At 34.7% G+C, this 21,616-nt stretch overlaps 1 long non-coding RNA gene across 4 annotated transcripts in view; it reads right to left on the bottom strand.

Annotated features, from left to right (window-relative positions):
- The window catches only part of LOC131517140 (uncharacterized), an 85,056-nt gene that overhangs the window by 55,865 nt on the left and 7,575 nt on the right, over positions 1-21,616 (bottom strand). The window contains exon 2 of one of the 4 annotated variants that reach the window (XR_009264420.1): positions 19,444-19,581. The exons of the other annotated variants lie outside the window; for them this stretch is intronic. This is a non-coding gene — a long non-coding RNA (uncharacterized LOC131517140). The remainder of the gene's footprint in view (positions 1-19,443; positions 19,582-21,616) is intronic. 4 annotated transcript variants of the gene reach the window in all.

Genomic DNA, 21,616 nt, shown 5'->3' on the forward strand with positions numbered 1-21,616 from the left:
TATTATAAATCACAGTATCACATATACTCTTGGGTTTTACCTGGAAATTCTCTTTGCAAGGTCCTGCATTATGTTTATAACAGGAAAATAACAAAGTTACTTTGATTTTAAATATACTCTGGTATACATGTATGTTTCTATTCTTTATTATGTATAATGCACTGTTCACATTTTGAGTCAAAATATTTAATCACTATATTTGACAGGTTTAATTACTCTATTGATTGATGTTATGTTTTCTTTGTTCAGAAAGCAAAATTCACATCTATTTCAAGGCTTGAATAGATAATTTGCCTTTCTGATATCAAGCAGTGTTCTTAGAAATGTGCTTTTAATTACTCTTAAATATACTTAATAGTCCTGGTTTCGGCTCTGATATGTTAAGAGCTTGAAGCACTCATTCCTGTCAGTAACGTTTTCCTTCCTTACAATAAGAAAACCAGAACAAACTTCTAAGTAATGACTTTGCTTGGACCCATCAAAAAATTGAGAACATAGAGCAAACTGTCACTTTGAAAAATGGAGAGACAGGCCCATACAGAGAGTCACAGACGAGATCCATCTACCCGGAGCAAAAGCTACTAGAGCCATAATCTGGTAGGAACGCTCACATGATAATGACAAATAGATGGATGCTGAATGTGGGCTATCTTGACAGTGAGAATCTCCTGGGGGAATGCAGACTTAGGAGTCCCCATAACATTTCACGGGTTCACCCACAGGAAATCCAACAGATTGTCATAGTGAAGGCCCCCAAATAATCCTATGTTTCTGGCAGGGAGTAGAGGAAAAGTAACCATTTTCAAGTTCGTGATCTATTGTGTATGAAAACTGCACTTTAAATATAAAGACACAAATAGGTTACAGGTAGAGGCATAGAGAAAGATGCATCATGCTAATATTAAAAGGAAGGCACTAAATTGTAAAGCAAAAAAATAATAATAATTACAGGAATAAATTAGACAAAAATCAAACATGATAAAATAACTATATCCCAAGCTTTTCTCCAATCAGAACTTTCTTATAAGACCTTAAATTTTTTAATTAATTAATTATTATTATTATTTTTTTTTTAGAGAGAGAGAACACAAGAAGGGGAGAGGAGCAAGAGAGAGAGAGAGAGAGAGAGAGAGAGAGAGAGAGAGACAAATCTTAAGCAGGCTCCATACTCAACACAGAACCCAACATGGGGCTCGATCCCACCATCCTGGGATCATGACCTGAGCCGAAATCAAGAGTCAGATGGTCAACTTGACTGAGCCACCCATTTCGTCCCCTTAATAAATTATTTTATTTGAATCCGCAGAATATAAAATTATATATTTAAACTATCATGTGATCATATCCTGTATTTGCTTATCCCATAACTACTTGACCTTATTGGATTATTAATTCCTTATAAATTTTCAGAAAAGGTAAATATTTGAAAATCATGGTATAAATAAATATTCAAATATATCAAGTCTCAAATGAATTAATACTTTTCTATTCACTACATATTTAAAAATGCATCCCAATAAACAATGTGATGGCAACATAATTGTGTCATAGCATAATAATATAAAGCATAACTTATAAAATAATCTATTTTACCCATGTTCATGAGAATTCATAAGACATTCCCCTTAATCCTGTCTTCGGGTACATGGAATTTTGATTATGACCCTAAAGTCACAAAAATTAATTTTCTATCTCATAACTTGTAATTCATTTGTAAAATGCTAATATAGTCTATTGGGCTTTGCCACTGTTGCTAAGTTTATTCAAAAGAGTTACCAAATTATAATTAAATGAACAGGGATCTGCTTGGCCTGTGCAAATACTGTAATTGGTTCATAAATATATAATGCTATTAATTAATGTGCAGTCCCTAGCAATTTTGAAGTAAGTATTACTGTCTCCAATGACTATCTTATACATAAAATATTTTATCTCCCAAGAATATACTTTGAAAAAAAATTCAAAGTTTGATAGAACTTTCCTCAAATGTAAATACTAGGAAAATACTAGAAATTATGTGTTATAATGTGGATAAAAATTGCCAGTGAATTTGACAAATCACTCTTAATAGGATTGTCTCCTTTACCACCATGTTTTATCATAAGATGCTGCCAGAACTTCTGTTCCTGAATAATGGCTACAATGTTTTCCCATTAGAAATAGTGATATGGGGGCGCCTGGGTGGCTTGGTTGGTTAAGCGTCCGACTTCGGCTCAGGTCACGATCTCGCGGTCCGTGAGTTCGAGCCCCGCGTCGGGCTCTGTGTGGACAGCTCAGAGCCTGTAGCCTGTTTCAGATTCTGTGTCTCCCTCTCTCTCTCCCTCCCCCGTTCATGCTCTGTCTCTCTCTGTCTCAAAAATAAATAAACGTTAAAAAAAATTTTTTAGAAATAGTGATATGGCAAATGGTACTCAACTATCAACTTCATGTCTTTACAACAATGTAAAAAATATCTTTTCACAAAGAGAGTTCATTGGTCCTTATTTAGAAACACATAATACACATTTTTAATCTTAGAGGTAAAAGACTACATAAAATAAGAACTCACATGGGACACCTGCGTGGTTCAGTTGGTTAAGTGTCCAACTCTTAATTTCAGCTCAGGGCATGATCTCATGGTTATGAGATTGAGCCCCACATCAGGCTCTCAGTTGAGTGTGGAACTTGCTTGGGATTCTCTCTCCCCCTGCCTCTCTCTGCCCCTCCCCTACTTATGTGTGCTCTTTCACTCTCTCAAAAAATAAATAAAAGTAAACATTAAAAAAAAGACCTCACATGACTATAAACCTACAATTCACCTTCATCCTCTCTCCTTTATTTTGATTTTCATCAAGTACACTGCTAAAATGTTACATTGTCTTCATTTACCTTTTCCTTTCTATATTTTCTAAAGTTCTTTAATGAACAAATTAACTTTTAACTTAAGAAGAATTAAAAATAGAGTGTTTTAGGGCACCTAGGTGGCTTAGTTAAGCATCTGACTCTTGATTTCATCTCAGGTCATGATCTCACAGTTCACAAGATGGAGCCCTGCATCAGGCTCTGCGTTGACAGCCCAGAGACTGCTTGGGCTTCTCTCTTTCTCTCTCTTCCCCACCCCTGCTCATGTTCTCTCTCTCTCTCTCAAATAAATAAACTTAAAAAAAAAAGAAAAGAAAATGTTAGCCTTGGGGTACCTGGGTGGCTCGGTGGGTTAAGTGTACAATTCAGGTCAGGTCACGATCTCGTGGTTCATGGGTTTGAGCCCCGTGTCAGGCTCTAAGCTGACAGATCAGAACCTGGAGCCTACTTGGGATTCTCTGTCTCCCCTTCTCTGTCTGCCCCTCCCCTGCTTGCACTCTCTCAAAAATAAATAAACATTTTTTTAAGTTACTTTAAAGAAAGAAAAGGAAAGCCTTTATCACACACACACACACACACACACACGCACGCATGCACAGTAACGTTTTATTTACTGGCATGTATTGTCTATTCCCTCTACATAGATTTCAAAAGAGAAAAGTGTCAGATGGCTACATATTTTCTTCCTTAATGGAACTGCTGAAGATTTCATCATAAAACTTAACCCTTTTAAACATTGTTAAACATTTTACTTTCAGCAAGCCTGCTTATTCATGAGTTTTTCTGTTTTAACCAAATATTCCAATTAAACAGATGAGATAACAGGCACTTTGTTGGGGACTGAAGTTTAATTTTCCTTTAGGAATATAGCTTGTCACTTCAGAATAAGCAATTCTATCCAGGAATTCCTGGCACTCAATAGTGTACCTATAAATTATTCATTCATTTGCAGATTTCATTATGTCAGATCTTGTTAGAACAGTTAATTTTACATGAAAGTTATTCTCAGAGGAAATTCTTAACAATTGGACATTAGCATTTTTTAGTGAGTCAGCATTTTCCATGTAACAAGATTTCTGTCTTGTTACATTTTCATAATTTAATCATTACAGAGCATAGTATAGATCTAAGAATGTCATTTCTTGGGCTATGTATTGAAATTATGTACTTAATAGTCACTTATAAGAGAATAAGAACAGAATATTAGCAAGCATATATAATCTATCTGTTATATTAGGGAATTAGCAGGAGGGAAGTATGTCCTTAACTAAGCCACTGTTTATAATCAAAATATTAAATCAGTCATAAGAAATAAGAATTCTATCATCTAAACATACAGGTGAATACCATACATTGTTAAAAATACATTAAATTGTCTATAATAATGTTTTATAAGCAATTATTCTGGATTAGCATAACAGATTACCATGTAAGATTATTTTGCTATTAAACTTAGATCTATGGCCACTGGAAATATAAATGTTTCTCTTATTTCAAAGTTAGTATATCTAAAGGTTTCCTTTGGTTTCTTAAAAAAAACAAAAACAAAATAATAAAGCTGGTGGCAGAATTAATACTCAGGATTTTTATCATATGGCACTCCAAGTCTGTCTTCCACCTCTTCCAGTACTAACTCCAAACATTAGCCTCATCTCATTGCTTATTTGAGATTAGATGGGAATTTAGTCCTGACACAGGCAGCCTTAACATTTCCCTCAGCTTGACCAAATTTTAGACAGACTGCTCTCTGCCTCTCAGCTCCTAACCATCTTACCCAGGGTCTTATAGAATCTAGGGGGCTTAAGCACAGAGTTCCCTCCCTTTCTCTCTCTTAGAGTATTTACTTTAGAAAACTAGTAAATCCTTTCTCTGTCATTTTATTATGTAAATCTTTTTAAAAGCTTCTTGTTGGGGCACCTGGTAGCTCAGTCGGTTAAGCAGCCAACTCTTGGTTTTGGCTCAGGTCATGATCTCACAGTTGGTGGGATAGCTCCCCACATTAGTCTCTGTGCTGACAGTGAAACCTGCTTGGGATTCTCTCTCTCCCTCTCTCTCTTTGCCTGTCACCCACTTGTATGCATGAGCAAACGCGTGCATGCTTGGGCATGCTCTCTCTCTCTCTCTCTCAAAAAAAAAACAACAACAACAACAACAACATTAAAACCCTCTTTCTGAAGGACCTAGGGGTGATTTCTTTGAAATGTAATCATCAAAGAAATAATGTCCATAACTACCAGTCTCTGTGGAAAGATAAAACCCTAACTTAGGTGGGTACCTAGCTCCAAGTTCTAAAACTACTTTTTGTCATGAAGATATAACTAAGTTTACTTTTCCTCTGAGTGAAGCCAATTAGCAAACACAAGGCCTACTATCCCCCACCTCAACTCTTAAAAACTCTCCCACCCTGGGGTGCCTGGGTGGCTCAGTTGGTTAAGTGTCCTACTTCGGCTCAGGGTGTGATCTCACAGTTCGTGAGTTCGAGCCCTGCCTCGGGCTCTGTGCTGAGAGCTCAGAGCCTAGAGCCTGCTTTGGATTCTGTGTCTCCCTCTCTCTCTGCGCCTCCCCTCTCCTGCTCTCTATCTCCTTCAAAAATAATAAATAAACATAAAAAAAAGAAAAAAAAAACCTCTCCCACCCTTTTTACAGTGGAGTTGAGTTCAGACTGTTTTCTTCTGATTTCTCTTCTCTATTGTCATAGTTTTTTTTGCTTTAATAATCACCTGCCTTGAAATATATGTGATGAGAATTGCTGATTGGATGTGCTGAGTCACTCTTGTTGTTCCTGAGAATTGGAGAGCAAAGTGATTAGAGAAGAATGAAGTTTACTATGAGAGACCTTAGGGAAAGATGAGGACTTTTTATGCTATGCAGTAGGCTCACCATGGGGAGAGAGTGATTTTCCTTTCTCCATTTGCAGGACTGAAGACACTGAGAATGATCTAGCGTAAAGACCTGAGTCTCAATGTAAAAATGAATATATGAAAAATTAAACAAACAAAAAACTGCCTTCTCACTGGGCCCTCTGAGGAATATCAGACAGAGGAAAAGAACCATAAAATTCATAAAATAGAGCTGTTGTAGGGTGGCAGATGATGATATGATTTCTCAGGAAAACAACTTAATGGATACATTGTTGTCTTTAAGGATCTGACGTTAAATACTATATTGCAGTTAATGATCTGAAGTAGTAGACTAGAATATCAAATGGGAGATTTTTGCTGAAATAAGAGAAAAAATAGAGAAGAAATATATGAGGGAAAATCTTAGAAGCTTATTTGGAAAACACAAGAGACCTAACATGCAAAAAATGAGTTTAAAAAATGAAAATGTAATATATGAGAAAAATGATTAGTTAGTAGAAAAAAAAAATTATCTGAAGAAAGTTTGAAAGCTTCATGGAGTTTTTGGAAAAAATCAATGCCAAAAAACATCATGTTCCCCAAATTGAAAGAATAAGTTAATCAGAATTAAGAAGATATTAGAATATCACTAGCAGATATTCTGAAACACTTGAAGCTAGAATTTTATCTAGACTCATTAAGAGAAATTCGATGAGTGGAACACAGCAGTCCTACACCCATCCAAGACATCTTTTCACTGTTACTGTGGAAGATATTTCTGAATATGCAAGAATTTAGGGTGTATACCACAGATTTTGTAAGAGGCAATATTCATCTAACAATGACTCAAAGCAAGAATATAAAGGATTGAAATGTAAATCTATCAAAGTAAGAAAGATGTAGAAGGAGAAAAATAGTGGATGTCAAGTTTTTTTTTTTTCCAGCACCAATTGTTGAAAAGACTATCTTTGCTCTATTTTATTACCTTTGCTCCTTTGCCAAAGATTAGTTTACTATATTTATAGGGGTCTATTTCTGGCTCTATTCTATTGCACTGATCTATTTATCCAGAATTTGGCCAATACACTGTGTTTATTAATATAGCTCAGTAAGTCTAGATATTGGGTACTATCAGTCCTAACTTTGTTGTACTCTTTCATTATTGTGCTGGCTCTTATATCTTTTGCCCCTCAGTATAAACATTAGGATCAGTTTGTTAATATCCATAGAATAACTTGCTGGAATTTTGTTTGGGATTTCATTGAATTTATAGGTTAAGCTGGGAAGTACTGACATTTTGACAGTATTGAGTTCTATCCATGAACATGGAACACCTATTTATTTAGTTCTTTGATTTTGTTCATCAGTTTTGTAGTTTTCTTTTAAAAATTTTTTTCAACGTTTTTTATTTATTTTTGGACAGAGAGAGACAGAGCATGAACGGGGGAGGGGCAGAGAGAGAGGGAGACACAGAATCGGAAACAGGCTCCAGGCTCCGAGCCATCAGCCCAGAGCCTGACGCGGGGCTCGAACTCACGGACCGCGAGATCGTGACCTGGCTGAAGTCGGACGCTTAACCGACTGCGCCACCCAGGCGCCCCCAGTTTTGTAGTTTTCTTAATGTAGATATTTTACATATTTTGTTAGATTTGTACATAAGTATTTAATTTGGGGAGGCTAATGTAAATGGTATTGTGTTTTTTATTTCAAATTCTACTTGGTGGTGGTGATAGAAAAACAATTGGCTTTTGTGTATTAACCTTTTATTCTGCAAACCATGTTGTAATCACTTAATAGTTCCAAGAGGTTTTTTGTTTTTTTGTTTTTCCTGTCTCTTCTTTCAGGCTTTCTATAGATATGATCTTGTCATCTGCAAAAAAAAAGACAGTTTTATGTCTTCTTTTCCATTCTGTATACATTTTATTTCCTTTTCTTGCTTTATTGCATTAGCAAAGACTTCCAGTACAATGTTGAAAAGGAGTGGGGAGATGTGACATTCTTGCCTGTACCTGATCTTAGCAGGAAAGCCTCAAATTTCTCACCATTAAGTATGATGTTAGCTGAAGGTTTGGTAGATAATCTTTATCAAGTGGAGGGAAATCTCCTCTATTCCCTTTTACTGAGAATTTTTATCATGAATGGCTGTTGGGATTCTGTGAGATGTTTTTTCTGCATCTATTGATATGATCACACGATTTCCTTTTTAGGTGTATTGATGAGATTGATTACATAAATTGATTTTGAATGTTGAACCAGCCTGCATACCTGGGAGAAATCCCACATGGTCCTGGTGTATAATTCTATTCATGCTTTTTTTGGATTAGATTTGTGTAGGAGTGCTGACAACACTGACTCCATCTTTGGCTGTCCATCTTGTTCATGTCTGCACGATGATCTCCCTCAGAGCTGTGTGTTCCAGGCCCCACGGAGGTTAATGTGTGCTCTGACAGGAATGTGAGAAGGCTTGTTCTGATCTTCCCTAAAGTGGAACACAAGAAGGCCCTCTTTAGATAACTAGTAGAGATACTCTGGTGTACAGATGATGTCACTTTAGGTAACTACCCTGTGACCTCCCTGCCAGGCTCCTCACTCTATAAAAGCTGGGGATTAATGTTTGGACTTAGCAGAGAGTAGGGGTGGAAAATAGCTGCATAGAGCTGGGATTGTTTATCAGTAAGATACCCTGAATAAAACTGTGTAAATAATATGGAGTGGTTTCCTTCATTTTTTTGGTCTCAAAGTTGCTTCTCAGTCTGGTAGATACTTTACTATCCTTCCTCCACCTACTAACGGATTTGCTACTATTTTATTGAGGATTTTTACATATATGTTCATGAGATATTTATATAGATCTGTAGTTTTCTTGTAGTGACTTTGTCTGGTTTGATATTGAGTAACGCTGGCTTCATAGAATGAGTTAGAAAGTATTTATTCCCTCTGTGTCCACCCTTTGAAAGATATTATAGAGAATTGGTATTTCACAAAACTCATATGGGCCTGGTGCTAACAGTTTTGGAAGATTATGAATTATCAATTCCATTTCTTTAATAGATCTATTTAGGCCGATTTATATCTATTCTTGTGTGAGTTTTCACAGATGTGGCTTTCAAGAGAATTTCTTCAACTTTTAAAACACAAACAAGTCATCCACAACTAACAGTGTACTAAATGATAAAGTATGAATCCTTTAATCCTAATATCAGGAACAAGGCAAGGATGTCTGCTGTCACTACTGACAGACCATGGTTTCTATTTTAACCAGAGCTTACTTCAAACTCAGAAAGAAGACTGGGCTTCTCAGAACACAAATAACAAAGAAACTCAATCTTACTCATGTTACTTCTCCTTATTAGACAACCATTTATGCTAAAAATTATAAAGTGAAAGGTAAAGATAAGGGAACCCGTAGTTCCTTTTCCTTTCAGTTCTTCTTTACTCATCATTAAGTCAAAGGCAGAGAGTATAAGTAGCATATGTATGTATCAAGAAGTAAAATAAAGACAATCCACTTATTTTTTGTGCATGATTTCTGTTATTCTGGTAAGAAAAATACATAGGCCTGTGTGAGCTATAGAATAAGAATTTATTTTAATGTTATTTTTTGATTTAGTGTATGATATAAATGCTCTTATATTTGTATCAAAAATTGGCAATGCGAAATGGAAGAGTAAAATTCATGTTAAAATTTAAAATTAATTTTTTAAACTTAAAACAACATCAAATAGCAAATAAAAACCACCATGGAAAGTTGAGGAAGGAAACACAAGAGAAGGGAAAAAGCTTTATGCTTTGGTACATTTAATTATACTATGTTCTACTTTTTGAACATGAAGCACCTTATTTAATTTTTCAATGGGTCTGACAAATTATATAGCCAGTACTGTTCACATATAGAATCAAATGAAACCAAATTTACATCTGAAATACAGAATGTAACTCCATTAAATTCAACAGAATGCTAAGTTTGTATTGCCTGTGTGTCTGTGCTTAACTTCCTCTCTCATGGAAATATCCCTAGTTGACTTTTACTTTGCTATAGTGGACTAAAATATGAGGCCATCTTGCATTTCAAACTTCCAGCTAATTAGATTGTATTGAACAATATCTATAAATTGCCTATGGTAGTAGGCAGAATTCCTAAAATGGCCCCCATGAGATATCTCACAATAATTGCCAGAAATTATACGATATCACTTCCATGGTTATGTTACATATCATGGCTGGCCTTAAGATGAGGGACATTATCTGGGTAAGTTATATCTAATCACATGAGTACTTTTAAAAACAAATCTTCTTTTTTTGGTAACAGAAGAAGAAACTACAGAAATTTGAAGTGGGAGAAAGACACTCTTGCTAATTTGAAGTTGAAGGGAAACAGGAAGAAATGTGATGGGCCTGCAGGAGTAGAGAACAGCCCTTTGCTGACAATAAGACCTAGCTGCAAGGAACTGGATTCTCTCAATAAATTGAATGAGTTTGGATTCAGATTCCTCCCTGGATGGGATGTTAGCCTGGACTGCAGCCTTGAATTTGGCTTTGTGAGACCCTGAGCACAGAACCCACCTCAGTGAACCCAAACCTCTGATTTACAGAGTAATAATAAATAGTGAGTACATATTAGAATGATTAGGTATGGTTTTAAGTTGATTGGTTTGAGGCAATATGGCTGAAGTATCAATCCCAGCGTTCTTTTTTGCAGAAGAAAATAGACGGAGACAATCCCTTTGAAATAGATTTGTCTCCTTTGCTTCTCAGTAGCATTTATTGATTACATATTCCATCAATCATTCACTGGTCTATGGAATGTTTTATTGTCCAATAAGTAAAACATAGTTTTTTCTAAAATGCAATTTCTGGAAAATGCTCTCAAAATTTGGCTTTCCCACAGCTGATAAGAACTGAGGAGATAGTACATAACTACAGTCTCTCTTCCCAAGTGGATTTCAATACAGTTTAATTTAATCATCCCCTGTAGGCTTGCTTATATATCTTGTTGATCATTACGGTTGACACTTCTATTCTGGAAAATCTTTTATGGTTTACTGTATCTTCAGGCTTCACTCCAATTGGTAGAAAGTCTATTATGCCAAGACAATGGGTTATAGATAAAACAAATAGTGCTGTATGAACTTTAAAATATTCTGAGTCCAGTGTCAGGTCAGAGCAAAAAGACTACATTCCCAAAGCTATAAAATATAATTTTAGAAGCTTTTAATGATTGTTTATTAAGATAGTTCTAAGCTATTTTATTGTAGACTTTTAAATAAAATTCTAGCTGCCACCATAAATGAGAAAATACTAACAAATAAAACAGAGGTAATTGATTTTTTTTGTAAAGCGTCAACACATTTCTCATCCACAGGAAACACACAGACAACTCCCAGTGATACCAATTCAAAGAACATAACCAGCAACAGGTTGTAAGAATGTCATTCATTAACACCTATTGAAGAAAACATCAACAAACCCTTAAATATCAAGCAATGTAAATATAAAAAAAATATATATATATATATATTTACATTGTATTTGACCCTCTGAAGTAATATATATATATATATATATATATATATTTTTTTTTTTTTTTTTTTTTTTTTCCCTGACCTAAGCAATCTACTAATAGACCAGAGTATGTTTAAAGAGATTATTTGTGGGATTCATTTTGGCTGATATATTCTTCATTAGCTTTTACGTTAAAAGTTAGATGTGCAAATGATTACTAAATATTCAGCATTTGAAAAAGGGAAACGGGTGCATGGGTGGCTCAGTCAGTTAAGCTTCTGACTTCAGCTCAGGTTATGATCTCGTGGTTTGTGGGTTCAAGTCCTCAATCGGACTCAGTGGTGACAGCTCGGAGCCTGGAGCCTGTTTCAGATTCTATGTCTCCCTCTCTCTCTCTACCCCTCCCCTGCTTGTGCTCTGTCTGTCTCTCTCTCAAAAATAAATACATTAGAAAATTAGTACATAAATAAATAAATAAATAAATAAATAAATAAATAAGGGAAACAGAACATATGTATAATACTTTATTCTCATAATACTCTATAATGAAAGATTTTGGTTACATTCTAACATTAAAAATTAGAATGTGCTCAATGCCACTGAATGGTCAATTTTAAAATGATTAAAATGGTGAATTTTACCATTCACCTTTTCATGATGAATGCTGTATGTATTTGCCCCATAAAAACAAGTTAATTCATATGCCTTGAGAGAAAACACATTTTCCCAAGTTCAATAAGAAACAACTCATAATACTTCTAGGGCTATCTAAAGAGCTTAGAGCTGCACTGTCCAAGACACTTCTGCCAGTAGCCATATGTGAATGTTGAACACTTAATGTGTGGCTGGTGCAGCTAAGCAACTCACTTTTTTTTTTTTTTTTTTTTTTAACATTTATTTTTGAGAGACAGAGCATGAGCAGGGGAGGGGCAGAGAGAGAATAAGACACAGAAGCTGAAGCAGGCTCCAGGCCCGGAGCTTTCAGCACAGAACCTGACTTGGGGCTTGAACTCATGAACTGTGAGATCATGATCTGAGTGACCCAGGCACCCCAACTAAGTAACTGATTTTTAAATTTTATTTTAATAAGTGTAAGTTTAAATTTAAAAAGTGAAGCAGTAGAAAACAATTTTTGTATGAAACTCAATATTGTTCTGGTAGGACCATATTTCACCATAACTATTGCACTGAACAAGTTATTACTGCTGTATTATAGTGTGCCTCTTAGATGCATACCTTGTTTCCAATAATACACAGAAACATGCCTCTTATCTCTTTTGTGTCAATGGATTGATTTAGTGTGAATGACATTTCCTATAATCTGATAAATTGTCTGTAAAATTGTCATGTCATGATTTGAATATTTTATTCACACAACATGAATTACAGTTTTACCTATGAAATCATGAATGGTAATTAAATTGATATAATTATTATTTCCACGGTAATATAATTAAATTATTTTTGTGGTTAAACAAGTATAAACATATTTGTAAATTCATAATGAAAGCATACTACCGAAGTTGATCTGAGAAGAAATGCAGAAGCCAGTGTTAAGACCAGAACATTGAAGTAAAATAAATACTGGAAAATAGTATGTCACATGTTTCATGAAAAGATCATAGCAAACTATTGTGACAGAGTCCAACAATTGTCTGTTGTGTAAACTCTTTTGGAGATAATAATGTGGACAATATGAAGATTTTTTTTCAGCCAACACAGTGAGTTTGATAAGAAATTTCCTCCCAAAAGTCAGAAAAGAATTGATGGAATTAGTATTTTAGAATCAGAATCAACAAAAATTTGAAATTTTTTTTAAATTTTTTTTTTTAACGTTTATTTATTTTTGGGACAGAGAGAGACAGAGCATGAACAGGGGAGGGGCAGAGAGAGAGGGAGACACAGAATCGGAAGTAGGCTCCAGGCTCTGAGCCATAAGCCCAGAGCCCGATGCGGGGCTCGAACTCACGGACCGCGAGATCGTGACCTGAACTGAAGTCGGATGCTTAACCGACTGAGCCACCCAGGCGCCCCTGAAATTATTTTTAACAGGATCTGATTTTGTTTATTTGATCAGCTATAAAATGACTTGGATTCCCTGTCAGAAATGGAAAACCATTTTTAAAAGGAGTTATGGTAAGATAAATTACTTTTTAAATTATGGGATCTTTGATAGAAAATTATGAGTACATGAATAATAAATTACATGTTTTAGAAAATGTGAATGATTTTCAATTAAGCATGGAGTATTTTCTTGTTGAACACCAATCTTTTGAAAAATATTGAATATCAATTGAGTCAAAATATGAAAATTACAATGTTCTTTAGCTTTAGATGAGTCATGCATTATAAGATACTGCCCACTTAATACTCTGTGTGTCTTTTGTTTCATATGAGTTCAGTCCATTACCTAAGTAATCAATTCATGTTATAGATATTTTGCAGTCATTTACATCTGTTCAACAAAGATATCGGTTTGATATGAAGATATTAGCTTCTACCATAGTAGAATTATGATAGTTATATCAAAAATCAGCGCTGTTTGCACATTTAAAGCAAGAGAGTGGTAATTTCCTTACTGATATGTTCCACTCTATGATGCATGATGAAACAACCATGATACTATGAAAATTAACATGCATGTATAAAAAGTGTTCAACATTTATGTGTAAATGCTATGAGTTATTTAAAACAATTTATTAATTCTAGTGATGAGGTTGATGTGATCCTTCAAGAATTCCACTCAACCTTGTGCCTCACAAAAGCTTATTGTTCACTGCTATCCTTTTTTTACTAAAGAAAAATCTCTATAATATTTTGTCTTACAACCATCCCTTCTAGAGAATGGAGGCCTCAATACATGGTTAAGTGTTAACAAACAGAATTTTGTGCCATAAATATGGCAGAATTTCTGTGAATCATATTGGCAGCTCAATTCTGGAAACTCTCCAGTGGTTTGAGGTATAATTTGATCATTTTCTTTCATTAGACTTTCATTAGTCAGCTTTTCTCTCCACCACCTCCATCCCCAGACTGTGGTTCTTGGAAATTCGTTACAAAATGTGTGTGTGTGTGTTTTTTTTCTAATTAGGGCACTGGAATTAGTAACAGAGTATTAAAAATACATTAAGCAGGGCAATAAATTTCATTCACTCTGCACATTTTCGTCTTACACAATACATAGCAGGTATATTTTATAACAGACTCTTTAGTGAACAGATGTAATCACTACCAGGGAAGCAAGATTAAGAATTCAAAGTTGAAGACACTGTTGTAATATTGTTCACTAGGTTTTGTTGACATATGGAATAATTTGTCTTAGATAATGGGATATATAGTTTCCTCACTCTTTGGAAATTGAGGAATGATTTTATAATATGGCACTTTTAAAAGTTAGTATCATTAGTAATCACTGAAATGGCTATGATTTTCAAAGTAGGCAAAGAGAAATCAGTTTTCTGAATTTTTTTCATATAGTGACACCAAGACTGTGTACACAGGTTGATTTACTTTCCAGAATTAACTAAAGGCCTAAAAATGGTTCTTTGTGTATGTCTAAATTAGAGTCAGCAAGATCTAAAGCCACCTTCTCTTAAAAACACTAGATAATTTCCTCATTAAAGAATTCAAAAGAACAAGTTGTGGAATTATGTCTTGTTGATAGATGTTTTTTCTCCATGTGAACAAAATAGTTTGTTTGTTTTTTTTAATTTTTTTTTCAACGTTTTTTATTTTTATTTTTGGGACAGAGAGAGACAGAGCATGAACGGGGGAGGGACAGAGAGAGAGGGAGACACAGAATCGGAAACAGGCTCCAGGCTCCAAGCCATCAGCCCAGAGCCCGACGCGGGGCTCGAACTCACGGACCGCGAGATCGTGACCTGGCTGAAGTCGGACGCTTAACCGACTGCGCCACCCAGGCGCCCCAACAAAATAGTTTTTAAAGTACAGTTAGTGGTTCAGTATCACTAAGGTAACATGAAAATGTCCATGATTAATCCAGGGCTTTCCTATTTTACTTCCTCTTAACAGAAAAAAAAAGGCTCTTAAAAGTTAAGTATTGTGTCTGTTTCTAGTATAGCTTTGTAAGATTTTATTCTATAAATAACAAATGTAAACACATTTGTTTACAAACACTATAGGAAGGATTTGGAGAAGAAAACAAAGTAGACAAATTTTGGAGGGCAGTTAAGTGTTGTAGGAAAAGGCTGGCATGGGGTGGGCTGATGTTGCAGGAGGGCCTAAAAGTGTGACCTATGGTGAGTAAAGATTCAAAAGAGCAAGTTCATCATCTTTCTGGCCTGAGAAAAGTGAGAGCAAAGTTTTGGACAACTATGGCCTATGAAGAATGAGAGTGGGTACTGAGAGAGAGAGGAAAAAAAAAAACCCAAACAAACAAAACTGAATTATAGTAGTCCTGAACTCTGTATATTAGTTTTATCCAATTCTCTGGCTGACTCCAAGCCAGTTGTGTGCAAGGAAAATTTGAAGCAATGCGTGGAAAAGATTAATGAATTGCCCTTCTACCATTACCATCAAGGTAAAATAGATTTTGCAGTTTGAACATAACCATGTCAATGCCTTGCTTAAATAAAAATGTGAACACTCTTGATAGGTGTATATCAGAATGCAGCATCTTCATGACAATATTTACAATGTCTGTTATAATCTAAAGTCAATAGGCATACAAAAAGAATCAGGAAAATACAATCGATTCTGAAGGGAAAATAATATCAACAGAGGCCAGCTGCAAGATAACTTGATGTTGAAATTATCAGATAAGGACATTAAAGAAGCTACCATAATTAGACTTAATGAGGTAAAGGAAAAAATAAACATGAAGGATAAAGAGATAAGAAATTTTAGCAGAGAAATACAAAATACAAAAGAAAACTAAATGTAAGTTTTAAAAGTGAAAATTTTAGTATTTAAATTTAAAAAAATAACTGGCTGGGGAAATGAAGATAATAGAAAACAAATAACCCTTTGAAGAGGACAGAGAAAATATTTTTGAACAAAGTAAACAAAGACTCTGGGAAGTTAGGAAGAAAATTAAAAGGGCTAATACACATATAATTTAATTCATGGAAGAAGAGAAGAAAAAAAAGATGAAGCAGAAAGTGTGTCTGAAAATTAATGGCTGAAAAATTTACAAATTTGGTGAAATACAATATTTACATTTTAATAATATGTGCGATAAACACAAAAGAAAATATGTTTAAACATATCACATCCAAACTGCTGAAAGGGAAAAGTAGAGGAAGAGTATTGAATGCTGCCAGGCAAAAATAAAACATTGAGAGGATTCCAAAGGTGGCAGAGTAGGAAGCCCCAGGAACCTGTCTCACCACTGCCAGAATTAATCTGATGTAACTCTTTTGGAATTTAGGAGTCTATTGAAAGCTTGCAACTTAACAGAAGACTTGGAGAATTAATTGCAGTGAACTTTTGTCAATTTCAGCTCTTAGCACAGTGTCCTCTCCCCAGTACATACCCCCAGTCCCATGGCAAGTAGTCATGAACATATTTTTGGGGGAGCATCTTGCATGCAGTTTGTGGAAACCAGGGTGGGACATTTGCTGTCCAACAAATATCAGGGATCTGTGCTCTGATCACTGATTGTTGCTTTTGATTTCAGTGGTACGAGGAGGCAGGTGGCCATTGCTATTGTACCTGACCACATTTTTGCCTCTCCCACTCTTGCTGAAGTGACCTCCAAGCTATTTAAAAAGCTAGAACTCTTTACATCTAAAGAGTAAAAGTGTGATGAGCCCAGTATGGTGACTAAAAGGTAAAAGATTAAGAGGGGTAAAAAGAGGTACAGTGTTGCAAAATATTTAACTTTTACATACATTACTAGTGCTGAACAACCACTAGGGTGATCACCAAAAAAATAACTGCAAAGGGACCTATAAATTTCAAAATAATTCTTTAAAAACTCAAATAATGTGAGGCGCCTGGGTGGCTCAGTTGGTTAAACGTCTGACTTCGGCTCAGGCCATGATCTCACGGTTTGTGAGTTTGAGCCCTGCGTCAGGCTCTGTGCTGACAGCTCGGAGCCTGGAGCCTGTTTCGGTTCTGTGTCTCCTTCTCTGTCCCTCCCCAACTTGTGCTCTGTCTCTCTATGTCTCTCAAAAAATAAACAAATGTAAAAATTTTTTTTTAATTAAAAAAAATAAAAACTCAAATAATGCAAAAAAAAAAAAAGAGAGAGAGAGAACAGAAAAATGGAAACAGGAGAATACAGAAACAAAAAGTGACATTTCCCACCATCGAACATACACTGTACAGATTTTACTTTATATTTTACAAGTATTCTTACCTTCATTGGAACGTAATTTATGTGAAAACAGAGATCATTTGTTTCCATGTACTTATTTACACGTTTTTAAATTAATTTCAATTTCATATTCTCTAAGTACCTGAAACATATTAAATGCTTAAAAACTATTGGTTGCATAAATTAATACATTTCAGACTTAATTTAATTTTTATCTATTAAGGTAGAACTAATCTAATGTGAGCCAAATAGACCCATATGAGAGAATACATGAAAATCATTTATATTCTTCACCTGAGTGCTAAATTCAATTCCACGTTTTCTAAAGCTTACTCTTCCTAGAATCACATATTCTTAGTTGTTGAATCATAGTATAATTTCTGGTTCGTTGGCAGCTCAAGTTACCATTTTAAATCCTATCAAGGAAAGCATGAGTAGAGATAAGTGATCCTCAGTGGAATCTGGTTAGACTCAGATTATCAAGGTTTTCTTCCAGATGCTTTATGAGGATAAAAATGCTGTATGTACTTATTAAGTTTGTTCAGTTGGGCCACATAGTCCTCTTGTTATAACATTTTGATATTCTAACATGTAGCTCCAGAAGCAACCCATACAGAAGTATCTTGGAAAGTTGGGTAAAAAGATTACTTGAGGGGTGCCTGGGTGGCTCAGTCAGTTAAGCGTCCGACTTCGGCTCAGGTCGTGATCTCACGGTTCGTGGGTTCGAGCCCTGCATTGGGCTCTGTGCTGACAGCTCTGAGCCTGGAGTCTGCTTCGGATTCTGTGTCTCCCTCTCTCTCTCTCTGCCCCTCCCCTGCTCATGCTGTCTCTCTCTGTCTCTCAAAAATAAATAAATGTAAAAAAAAAAAATCATATAAAGTACTTTGCAAGATATCTGTCACATTATTTCTCTTTAACATATTAAATGGGTAGTAATAGATGAAGTTAATACATCACGTTCTTTTCAAACTAGCTTTATCTGTTTATTTAGACAAGTCACAAGATTACCTCTGGGTTTGCTAAGGATGTTGATTGAACAGAGAGACAGATAAACAAAAATAGGCAAAGAATTTGAGTGAAATTAGTTTCCAATATTTATTTCTACTTTTCAACAGATCAAATACGACACTGCGAGGCAACATAATATGAAACTATGACAGGGTTTTCAGCCAAGCCAATGGCTAAGGCTTCTGGGTATCTGGAAAAATTAGAATAGAGAGAGAATGAGGAGGACCCAAAAGAAATGGATCTTTCCTCCACCCAATCGTATGTTAATCTATTCCCTGAAATCAATCATTTTCATTTTTATGTAAGATAAATTTTAATAAATTAAGAAATCAAAGGAGCTAAACCATCTCATTGGACCTAACCAAAACCTTAGTGGGGTTAAGTGAGGTGGAACAAAACAGGAAACATCTATCACACATGGCCTAATTCTTAAGAAACCCAAATGGAAAATTCTTAACACTGAAAAATAAGACACAACCACTTATTTAGTAAAGAAATATTGGGGTCCCTGGGTGGCTCAGTCAGTAAGCATCCAACTTCAGCTCAGGTCATGATCTCACAGTTGTTGAGTTTGAGCCATGCATCGGGCTCTGTGCTGACAGTGCAGAGCCTAGAGTCTGCTATAGATTCTGTGTCTCCCTTTGTCTCTGCCCCTCCCCTTATTGTACCCTGTCTCTCAAAAATGAATAAATGTTTAAAAAATATTTTTTTAAGAAATATTAACGAGGCCACTGAGGAGATTTCACTAAACAAGACTTGAATATATTCCTTTTAAAAGGAATGACTTAGTAAGTTAGTCCTTAAAACTTATTTACTAATTTAACATAGGCCTAGTGGAAATTGCTCATCTCCATTTCACAAACATCAGCTGAAGTGCCTCACGTGGGTGCTACGAAACCACTTTCCACATAAACATGGCCAGGGCTGCCAGGTGCTGCCTGCTCTAGCCAGAGTACTCAGTACAGCACTTACACTGTTAACTAAGGTCTCTCCACAGGCTACTTGGTTTTCCTCACAATAGGGTGGCTGGTTACAAGAGTGACTATCACAAGAAAGTGGTATCGTTTTTGACATTGCTTTGGAAGTCACATGGCATATTTCTGCTCCACTCTGTTGAAAAAAAACACCTAGTTTTAAGCAGATATAATCAACCCCTGTTGATGTTGGAGTGGTAAAATTCTAGAAGTGTAGTAGTGGCCATTTTTGGAAAATCCAAAGTTTCATACTCAATTCTTCTGTGGCCTACACACAATATTTTAGACAAAATAAACACTTTAGCCCTCAGTGAAAAATATCAAACACTCATGTTTCCACGCTTACATCATTTGAGTTTATATCATTTCACACACTTAAGTTCAACTTTGCTAAGATAAGTAAGTTCCAATGTTTCACTTGTTCAACTGTTTAATTTACTCACAAATATTTATGATTGCTGGTTTACATTTAGCACTTTACATAATCTGGGACATGGCTTCATGCAAATATGCCAATATTTTATTATGCTTAATATTTTACTTTTAAAATTATAAAATTCTTTATCACACTACGGCATAATTAACACTGGTTTTTTACTTCTCTTCCTTTTTACTTTATTTTTTACCTCTATACCTTTTCATTTCAAATTGTCCTATCCTAAACCATATTTAAATTAGAATATTTTTATGTTTTGGGGGTTTTTTTTTGCTTTATTTTAAAGAGATACGGAATATCAATTGGGCATGACACAATGTCATCTCTTTCTTAGGAATTACTTGGAGTTTTCTTTGAAAACAAGTGAGGAAAATATGGAATTATGCTTTTCTTTATTGATTTATATTATATCATTGGCAGTTTCTAGTTGGTTACCAGATAAATACATTTTGATAGTTATTCCTACCATAGTCAGAAAGATTGCAGTTAATACTATGAATATTGTGAAATGAAACATATACAAATCTTCCAATATATACCAACATTATAGATCTTAGTACAAAAATTGACCACTATCATCAATGGACTGCTAAACTGTTGGTTTAAGGTAGTTTTGGCTGAGCCAACTAAATGAGGAAACTGAATTCTAGTCTACTGTGGTCCTCAATATAGATGGGTTTCAAAGGTAAGGTCATATCAATAAATAAAACTATTAAGAATTCTATTAATAATAAAAGCAATTCCTATTATGTATACAGTCTATTTTTCCTCACAAATCCTATCTTCCTAATTGTAGCTTATCATTTCTGTTTACCTCAATATTAGTAATGAAGCAAGTTGTGAATCTAAGCAATAATTAGAAAGAAAGCATTAGATTATTTTCTTCAACATTTCTCTCATCTTCCAATTGCAATAAGATAATGTATGATGACAGAGCATGTCAATAGGAATGATGCAATTATTTTTCTAAATGAATGTGATGAAACATGATTAGGTGAAGCCCTTTTACTTGGTTTGCTGTAGTTTTGCCTTTTAATACTTTCATTTCAGCTACTAAACATTTGTGGTTGGCAAACAAATCTATCTTCTGTTGAATTTTGTTTTATGGAATCTCTAGGATCATAAATGGTTTCCAGTGTGCAGAGACATTTATAAAATAATAGAAATGTTTAAGCTATTAAAATGTTTTCCTGAAATTGCAAATTATATGAAGTCAATTAATTGACCATTATTTGTTGTTTTTCACATATGATATACCCTTATCCAATGAAGTTTCAATTTTTAAAATATTTTTGGAAATCTCTGTTCCAAAACTGTCCCTAAAGATACAAATAGACCACAGAAAATTACTGTATTTTTATATCTATTATCATTAGTTTCAATGTTTCTAAAAAATTAAATATCTCTTTAAATGATGCCAAATCTTACCCTTGAGATAAACTGTTTAAATTGATTCATATTTTACCCATCAATATAAAAGTATCCTAAAAACATTCAATATGCGTTTTTTATTTTCTGTTCTTAATTCAGAATTTTAAAGTAATTTTATCACCAGAATAACTCTGAGTTTTCTCCTTTATTTCAATATTTTGTCATCTTTCTCCAGAATAATGTTTCAAACAGTAAGTGTACAATGTAGCCTAAAATATAAAATGAAATTTTTAATAAATTGTGTCTGTAATATCACAAAGTTGCCAAGAATATATATATTAAATGATTTCCTTAAAATAAAAAT

This window comes from Neofelis nebulosa, chromosome 7 (genome assembly GCF_028018385.1).
Source record: "Neofelis nebulosa isolate mNeoNeb1 chromosome 7, mNeoNeb1.pri, whole genome shotgun sequence".
Classification (NCBI taxonomy): Eukaryota; Metazoa; Chordata; class Mammalia; order Carnivora; family Felidae; genus Neofelis; species Neofelis nebulosa.